Here is an 8,492-nt window from a genome sequence, read left to right as displayed (position 1 = left end):
AGTCAGAATCTTTCTCCCTGGGTGGAAGAGTCAGTTACTAGGGGACATAGGTTTAAGGTGCGAGGGGCAAAGTTTAGAGGGATGTGCAAGGCAAGTTCTTTACACAGAGGGTGGTGAGTGCCTGGAACTTGCAGCCGGGGGAAGTAGTGGAAGCAGGTACGATAGCGACGTTTAAGAGGCATCTTGACAAATACATGAATAGGATGGGAATAGAGGGATACGGACCCCGGAAGTGCAGAAGGTTTTAGTTTAGGCAGGCATCAAGATCGGCGCAGGCTTGGAGGGCCGAATGGCCTGTTCCTGTGCTGTACTGTTCTTTGCTCTTTGTTAGATTGACACATTGCATTTCAATCTGCTAGTGGGTGTGATTTTGACGTGGGATTGAAGTATCTGACTGTCAGTGGGACTCAATGGGGGTGAAATGGAAAAAACTTCTTTCTCTCCTGCTTTGTTTGGTTGTTGGATTGAAAATGTGTCTCTGGAACTTGGGATCAATGTGAGCCTGACTACTTCTGCAGTCTGAGACCAGGGAACTGATGAACTATCTATACCTCTGCACTCTGAGTGATAATGTAACTACTGTGTGTGAGAGGAGTTGGCTGCACTGTTCCTTGTGCCTCGAGTGCAGCAACCATCACATTCATCACAATATCTTCAAGTATTTGCCTGTATGAAGAAAAAAATATATCTGATAACTCAAGAACAGATGCGGTGCATAACATCAAAGAGGTCAATTTATTTTCTCAATCAATAATCATTAAGAACATCCACAAATGAAAACCGGTGTCATTATCTGCCTCCACTGAAGTACTGAAGCTCCCAGCTCCTGCATCGCAAGTGTTCTGGGCAGATCCATCCAGACAAAACACAGCGCTGGGATCGTCCCAACTGCTCTCTGCTCGACATATATTTCCAGCCATCCTGCTTCACATGCAAAATTTTTTTTAAAATGAAGCCCGATATGCATATCCCTCGATTCCTTTCTCCACATGCAATTGTTCATTTGTTCCACCTCCCCTTCAGTGCATCGATACTATTCAGCCCAACCTCTCCCTGTGATAACAAATTCCAGATTCAAACCATTCACTGCGTAAATACATTTTTCATGAATTCCTCATTGGTTTTATGAATGACGATTTTATATTTTGGCTCTTGTTTCAGATGCCACCACAAGTGGAAGCATGTCTCCATGTACTCTATAAAAGCCCTTCACTATTTCCTCACTTTTTTCATTTGTTTGTGGAATGTAGGCATCACTGGCTATGCTAGCATTTATTGTCCAATCCAAATTGCCCTTGACAAAGTGGTGATGAGCTGCCTTCTTGAGCCGCTGCAGTTTTTGAGATGTCGGAACACCAACAGTGCTGTTTGGAAGGGAGTTCCAGGATTTTTACCCAGCGACAATGAAGGAATGGCGATACAGTTCCAAGTCAGGATGATCTGTGGCTTGGAGGGGAATTTGCAAGTGCTAGTGTTCCCTTGCAACTGCTGCCCTTGTCCTTCTCAGTTATAGAAGTTCCAGGTTTGGAAGGTACTGTCAAAGGAGCTTTTGTGTGTTGCTGCAGTGCACCTTGTAGATGGTACGCACTGCTGCCACTGTGCATCAGTGGTGAATGGGGTGATTGTTGAAGGTGGTGCTTGGGGGCAATCAAGCAGGCTACTTGAGTGTTGTTGAAGCTGCACTCATCCAGGCAAGTGGAGAGTTTTCCATCATACTCCTGACTTGTGTCTTGTGAATGGTGGATAGGTTTGGGGAGACAGGAGGTAAGTTACTCACCACAGAGTTCCTAGCCTCTGACCTGCTCTTCTAGCCACGGCATTTATGTGGCTGGTCCAGTTCAGTTTATGGTCAATGGTAACCCCCTCCCCCCACGCCCCACCCCCCCGCCCCCCGCCCCCAAATGTTGATGGTGGGGGATTCAGTTATGGTAATGCCACTGAACATCAAGAGGAGATGATTAGATTCTCTCTTCTTTGAGATGGTCATTGCCTGGCACTTATCTGACGCGAATGTTACTTGCCACTTATCAGCCCAAGCCTGGATGTTGTCCATGTCTTGCTGCATCTGGGCACGGGCTGCTTCAGTAGCTGAGGAGTCATGAATGGTGCTGAACATTGCGCAATCATCAGTGAACATCCCCACTTTCGGCCTTGTGATGGAGGGAAGGTCATTGATGAAGCAGCTGAAGATGGTTGGGCCTAGAACACGAGACTAACGAATTCCAGCTGTAATGTTCTGAGACTGAGATGATTGACCTGAACAACCACAGCCATCTTCCTTAGTGCTAGGTATGACTGCAAACAGCAGAGAGTTTTGCCATGATTCCCATTTACACTAGTTTTGCTAGGGCTCCTTGGTGCCATTAATGGTCAAAGGTTGCCTTGATGTCAAGTGCAGTCACTCTCACCTCACAATGCAATGTTTCTTTAACTCTAAAATAAAAGCAAAATTCTGCAGATTCTGGAAATATGAAATTTAAAAAAACAAAAATGCTCAAAATACTCAACAGTTCAGGCAGCATATGTGGAGAGAGAAACAGAATTAACATTTCAGGTCTGTGTCCTTTCATCTTACAATATGTTTTATGTGCTGGTATGCAATGGTCAGGTTCATTCAGTTTGCAGTAATGGAATTAATACTGTGTCTTCCACTCTGACTATTTGTGAGATTTGTGGAGTGATGTGTAACATGTAGCTCAGTCTGTAGTCTGGGTACATTATTGAGATTAATTCTGTATTTTACAATCAGGTACTGTTTGTCTGTTCCATCTGACATTGAATTTGTAGTTCAGGCTGCTCTCTTGTGAGAGTGACACAGTGCCTTGCAATCTGATAGTGGGTGTGATTTTGGATTGGGATTGATGTACCTACCTGTCAGTGGGACTGAGTTGTGGTGAAATGGAAACAAGTTCAATCTTTCCTGCTCTGTGTGACTGTTGCATTGACTGTTGGTCTCTGGAACTTGGGATCAGTGCCAGTCTGACTACTTCTGCTGGTGGCGATTGTGGAACTGATGTCTCTGCTCTCTGTGAGTGAGACTGTACTTACTGTGTGTGAGGAGCTGGCTGCACTTCCTCTTGTGTCGAGGAATCATGACATTTATTCTGCTTCCATCAAGTATTTGCCTGTAGAAAGGAAATGTATTTATTATAATTCTGGAAGAGATGTGGTAGAAGATACCAAAGTGACCAAAACAATTTTTCAATTAATAATCATTATGAACAATCACAAAGGAAACCCAGCAATGCAAACAGAGTCAGTGTCTGATTCCACTGCAGTCCTGCAGCCCTCAGCTACTGCATACCAGGGGCTTTGGCCATTTTACAACAACTAAATAACATCCAGAAACAATCCACTGGCCATGAATGGGACTGACCGACGGAACAGGGACTTTTACACAGGTCAGATTTCCAGTTCCCGCTCCCATGGTCCAACCGTTCAAGTGAAACCAAACAGCCGCTGTTTAAAATGTGTCCTTCACACTTCTCACCTGGTGCCTATAATAGATTCTCTTTGTGTAAATCTCCACATCCTGACTGTCCGCTTCTGTTTCCACACTTCACTGTCCAATCACAAGAAACTGTGGGATGAGGCTGAATCGCTCTCTTTGCGCTGGCACGGACATGATGGGCCGAATGGACTCATTCTGTGCCGGAATTTTTCCATGTTTCTGTTTGCGGAATTGTTGCAGAAATCTGCGCCTGCGCTCCCCTCCCCCAGCACTGCCTGTGAGCGGAAGAAGATGGTTTAAAACAGCCGGCAATGGAGAGATCCCGGTCCCAGTGGAAGGGAGAAAACAGCAGCCTCCTTGCAGCAGCACATCGCTTTGGGAGCGTGTCCGCAGATGGACTGAGAGATCAACATCGAGTCCGGGGCAAGTTCAGGGGCAGGCAGGGGCTGTTTGTTTGAGGCGGAGTGGAGCAGGAACTGGTCCCGGAACATGGAGTGAGTGGGGGAAGGGAGAGGCCATTCTCGGGTTGTGTGTGGACAAGGGGATGGAGACAGAATGGGAAGAAACTGTTACTGCAGTGCAGTCAAACAATGATAATATTTGTATGGCTGGGCTTCCTTTGTGGGCGTTTATAATTATCATGAGAGATTAAATTCATTAAAATCCTGTATCTTCTACCTCACCAGTATTTGAATTATAAACATTCTTTTGTTCAAACAGGCAAATAATTGAATGAACCAAAATAAATGATGTTTCCTCCACCAAGTTACATGGAAGAGTGTCACCAGCTCCTTCTCACACACAGTCCGTACATTATCACTCACAGAGTGCAGAGTCACAGAGAGGTCATCAGTTCCACAGTCTCAGACAGCAGAAACAGATCCAGAGACACATTTTCAATCCATCAATCAAATGGAGCAGGAGAGACGCACGTTCTTTTCATGTCCCCCCAACTCAGTACCACTGACAGGTAGATACACAAATCCCAGTCCAAATTCTCACCCACTATCAAATTATCAGTGTGTCAATCCCACAATAGAGCAACCTCAGCTACAAATTAAATGCACATAGAACTGACACATGGTTGCTGTTTCAAAGTTACAGAAATAATCTCAATGAAGTGCTCCGAGATTCAAGTTAAATGCCAGCCTAATATTTACACGGGTTTTGACTTTATTATCAGTATTAATTCCCATAATGTGTCCAGACATATACATTAGATACAAATCTCAAGTGCATAATCAAATTGCAGAGATACAAACTCAGATTCCACTTTAAAACTCATCCGGATTGTGAAACTAAAAGATACAATATAAATTTGATTCGTATAGTTTGAGCTATAAATTACGTACCAGTCCTAAAACCTCATATAGTGTCAGATGGAAGATACTGTACAATTCCAGACTGAGCTCATTTTACATGCAAGTCCAAGATTCTCACTCAGAGTTAGACTGAATGGCACTGATCAAATTGATGAGTACAGCCTGAGTTACACTTGCACATCAATCCTGTATCAGATTGCAGGATACATTATATTTCACGATTGTGTTCACAGTGACAGATACTATTTAATACTGGGCAAAACCTCAAACAGGATTTATGTATCTACCTGTCTGCTTAAAACCTACCACATCAGTGGCCTGTTGCTGTGCTGAATTTTTATGTAGAATAAATCCAGACTTGCACCAGTCCCAGTGACGGAAGGTTATATAATGAATCCCACACTCTCACAGAGTACCAGACACTAACAGATAGAGAGTGATTTTGAAACCCATGCTCGGTGCCAGATGCTGAAAGGTATAGGTTGATTACTGCACTCACTGACAGTACCTCAGCCTGAGTCATCTAAAGCAACCTAACACACAAATAGTAGCACTGAGAGATTGAGAAGGAGTCCAAAACTCAGAGTAACAGACACTGATAGACACAATCTGAAAACTGCACGCACATGGATATAGTATTGGCTAACTCACAAGAAACAGAGTGGGGATAATTGGGGAATTTTCAAATTGGCAAACTGTAACTAATGGAGTGCCACAGAGATCAGTGCTTGTGCCTCAATCTTTATGGTCTTTATTAATAACTTGCATGAAGGGACCGAGTGTAAATCCAAATTTATGGATGGTACAACGATAGGGAGGAAAGCAAGTTGTGAGAAGGACACAAAGTGTCTGCAAAGAGATATAGATAGGTTAAATCAATGGGAAAATGTTTGGAGTATAATATGGGAAAATGTGAGATTGTCTACTTTGGCAGGAAGAATAGAAAAACAGAATTTTACTTGCATAGAGACAGACTGCAGAATGCTGCTGTACCAAGGGATCTGTGTGTCCAGATACATGAATTACAAAAATGTTAGCATGCAGCTATAGCAAGTAATTAGGAAGGCAACTGGAATGTTGGCATTTTTAGCGTGGGGAATGGAGTTTAAAAGTCGGGAAGATTTGCTGTAACTGTACAGGGCATTAATGACATCCCAACTAAAGTACTCCACACCGTTGTGGTCTCCTTACTTAAGGAGGGCTATACTTGCATTGGAATCAGTTCAGAGAAGGTTCACTCGGCTGATACTTGGGAAGTTGGATTGTCTTATGAGAAAAAGTTGAGCAGGTTGGGCCTACTGGAGTTTAGGAGATTGAGAGGTGATCTTATTGAAACCTATAAGATTCTCAGTGGGCTGGACAGGGAGATGCTGAGAGGATGTTTCTCCTTGTGGGGGAATGTAGAATTAGGGGCCACAGTTTCAAGATAAGTGGCCTCCCATTCAAGAAGGAGATGAGGAGGAATTTCTTCGCTCAGAGGGTTCTTCATCTTTGGAATTCTGTTCTCCAGAGGACTGTGGAGGCTGGGTCATTGAATATATTCAAGGCTGTGATAGACAGATTTTTGATCTAAAAGGCAGTCAATGGTCATGGGCGCAGGCAGGAAAGTGGAGTTAAGGCCACAATCAGAACAGCCCCGATCTTATTGAATGGAGGAGCAGGCTCGATGGGCCAAATGGCCATCTCCTGCTCCTATTTTGTATCTTTTTATCTTCTTGCACACACACACACACACACACACACACACACACTCAACCAGTGTGTGGCAGTGGATCCAGAATTAATCCCACTTTCGTACAAAATACCAGAGACTGAAAGGTACAGAATAAATCCCACAGATACATACAGTATGACTGACAGGTACAGAATGAATCCCATGCTCACACACAGCACCAGGGATTGAAAGATACATGTGATTCCCACCCTCACAGAACAATATCAGACTGAGTTACAGAATGATTTCCACATTCACACAGAGCACCACTGACTGCTAATTAATTCATCCCACGATCACACACACTACCAGAGGCCGACAGATACAGAATGTATCGCACACTTTCACAAAGTACCAGTGAGTGACAGGTTACAGAACGAATCCTGCATTCACAAACTGTAATAGAGAATGGCAGATCCAGTACCAATGACCAATTCAGAATGAACTCCAAATTTACACATGACACTAGAGATGGAGAGATACAAAATTAATTCCACATTCACACTCTGCGAGAGACTGATAGTTACAAAATGGATCCAGAACATGCAGACAGTGCCAGAGACTGACAGTTACAGAATGAAGTAAACACTCACATACTGTACCAGAAATGACAGAAATGGAATTGATACCACACATATACGCAATACCAGAGATGGAGCAACAGAATGAATCACACACACACACCAGGAACAGAGATAGAGTTATACAGAATGAATCTCACACTCATGTACAGTACAACAGATTAACAAGTCAATGATCAACCTCAAACACACATACATTACCAAGGGTCAGTTCAGAATGACTACAAAACTCAAATAATGTGTTAGAGGTTGAAAGATGCAGGTGAATACAAAACTCACACACAAGATACTAATAGATACAGCCTGAAAACTGCACTCAAACACAGTACAAGGGACTGACAGATACTGAATGAATCCCACACTCATATTCAAAACCAGAGACTGACAGATGCAGAATGGATGTCACACTAAACTTCTTCTTCGGAACTCCCTCGGGAATGAGGATGACTTTCTTCCACTCCAGGGTTGTGGGTCCTTAGGTAACTGAATAGTCCAATTCTTGATCCACACACTCGGCCACAGGTGGGGCAGATGGTGCTTGGTGAAGTGGGTGAATGGGATTCTCCAATTTCCAAATACTCCTTCCACTGTTTGCATTTGGTTGCTTCCTGGGCATGTCGACGAATTTCAAACTGGCTGGCACCTTCGCGGATGCTTCTTCTCCATTTTGGGTGGTCTCAGGCAAGAGATGCCCATGAATCAGTGCAGATGTCACATTTTTTCAGGATGTCTTGAAGGAAATTCTTGTAATGTTTCCTCTGTCCTCCTGGTAGCTTCTTGCCCTGATGGAGTTCAAAGTAGAAAGCTTGTTTTGGGACTCTGGCGTCAGGCATGGGGATGATGTGGCCCATCCAACATAACTGACTAGCCATGATCAGTGTCTCGATACTGGGGATGTTGGCCTGAGAGAGGACACTGATATTGCAGTGCCTGTCCTGCAACTGAATTTGCAGGATCTTGCGGAATCACCACCGGTGATATCTCTCCAGGGCTTTGAGATGTCTGCTGTACAGTGTCCATATTTCTGACACATACAGGAGGGCAGGTAACACTGCAGCCATGAGCTTGGTGTCTGATTTGAGTTCTTTGTCATCAAACATTCTTTTCCTCAGATGACTGAAGGCTACGCTGACACGCTAGAGGTGATGCTGCGTGTCATCGTCGATATCTGCCCTTGGTGACAGGAGGTTCCCAAGGTATGAGCAGTGATCCACATTGCCCAGTGGTTCACCGTGGATCTTGATAGTCGAGGGGCAGTGTCGGGGAGCAGGCTGGTAGAGGACCTTTGTTTTCTGGATGTTTTGCTTAAGGCCAATTATTTCATACACCTCCGTGAATGCATTGATCAGGGTTTGACGCTTGGCCTCTGAGTGTGCGCATACGCAGGCGTCGTCAGCATACTGCAGCTTGATGACAGAGGTTGG

This window comes from Heterodontus francisci, unplaced genomic scaffold (genome assembly GCF_036365525.1).
Source record: "Heterodontus francisci isolate sHetFra1 unplaced genomic scaffold, sHetFra1.hap1 HAP1_SCAFFOLD_43, whole genome shotgun sequence".
Taxonomy (NCBI): domain Eukaryota; kingdom Metazoa; phylum Chordata; class Chondrichthyes; order Heterodontiformes; family Heterodontidae; genus Heterodontus; species Heterodontus francisci.
The sequence above is the reverse complement of the archived record's forward strand: the minus strand, read 5'-3'. Positions refer to the sequence as shown.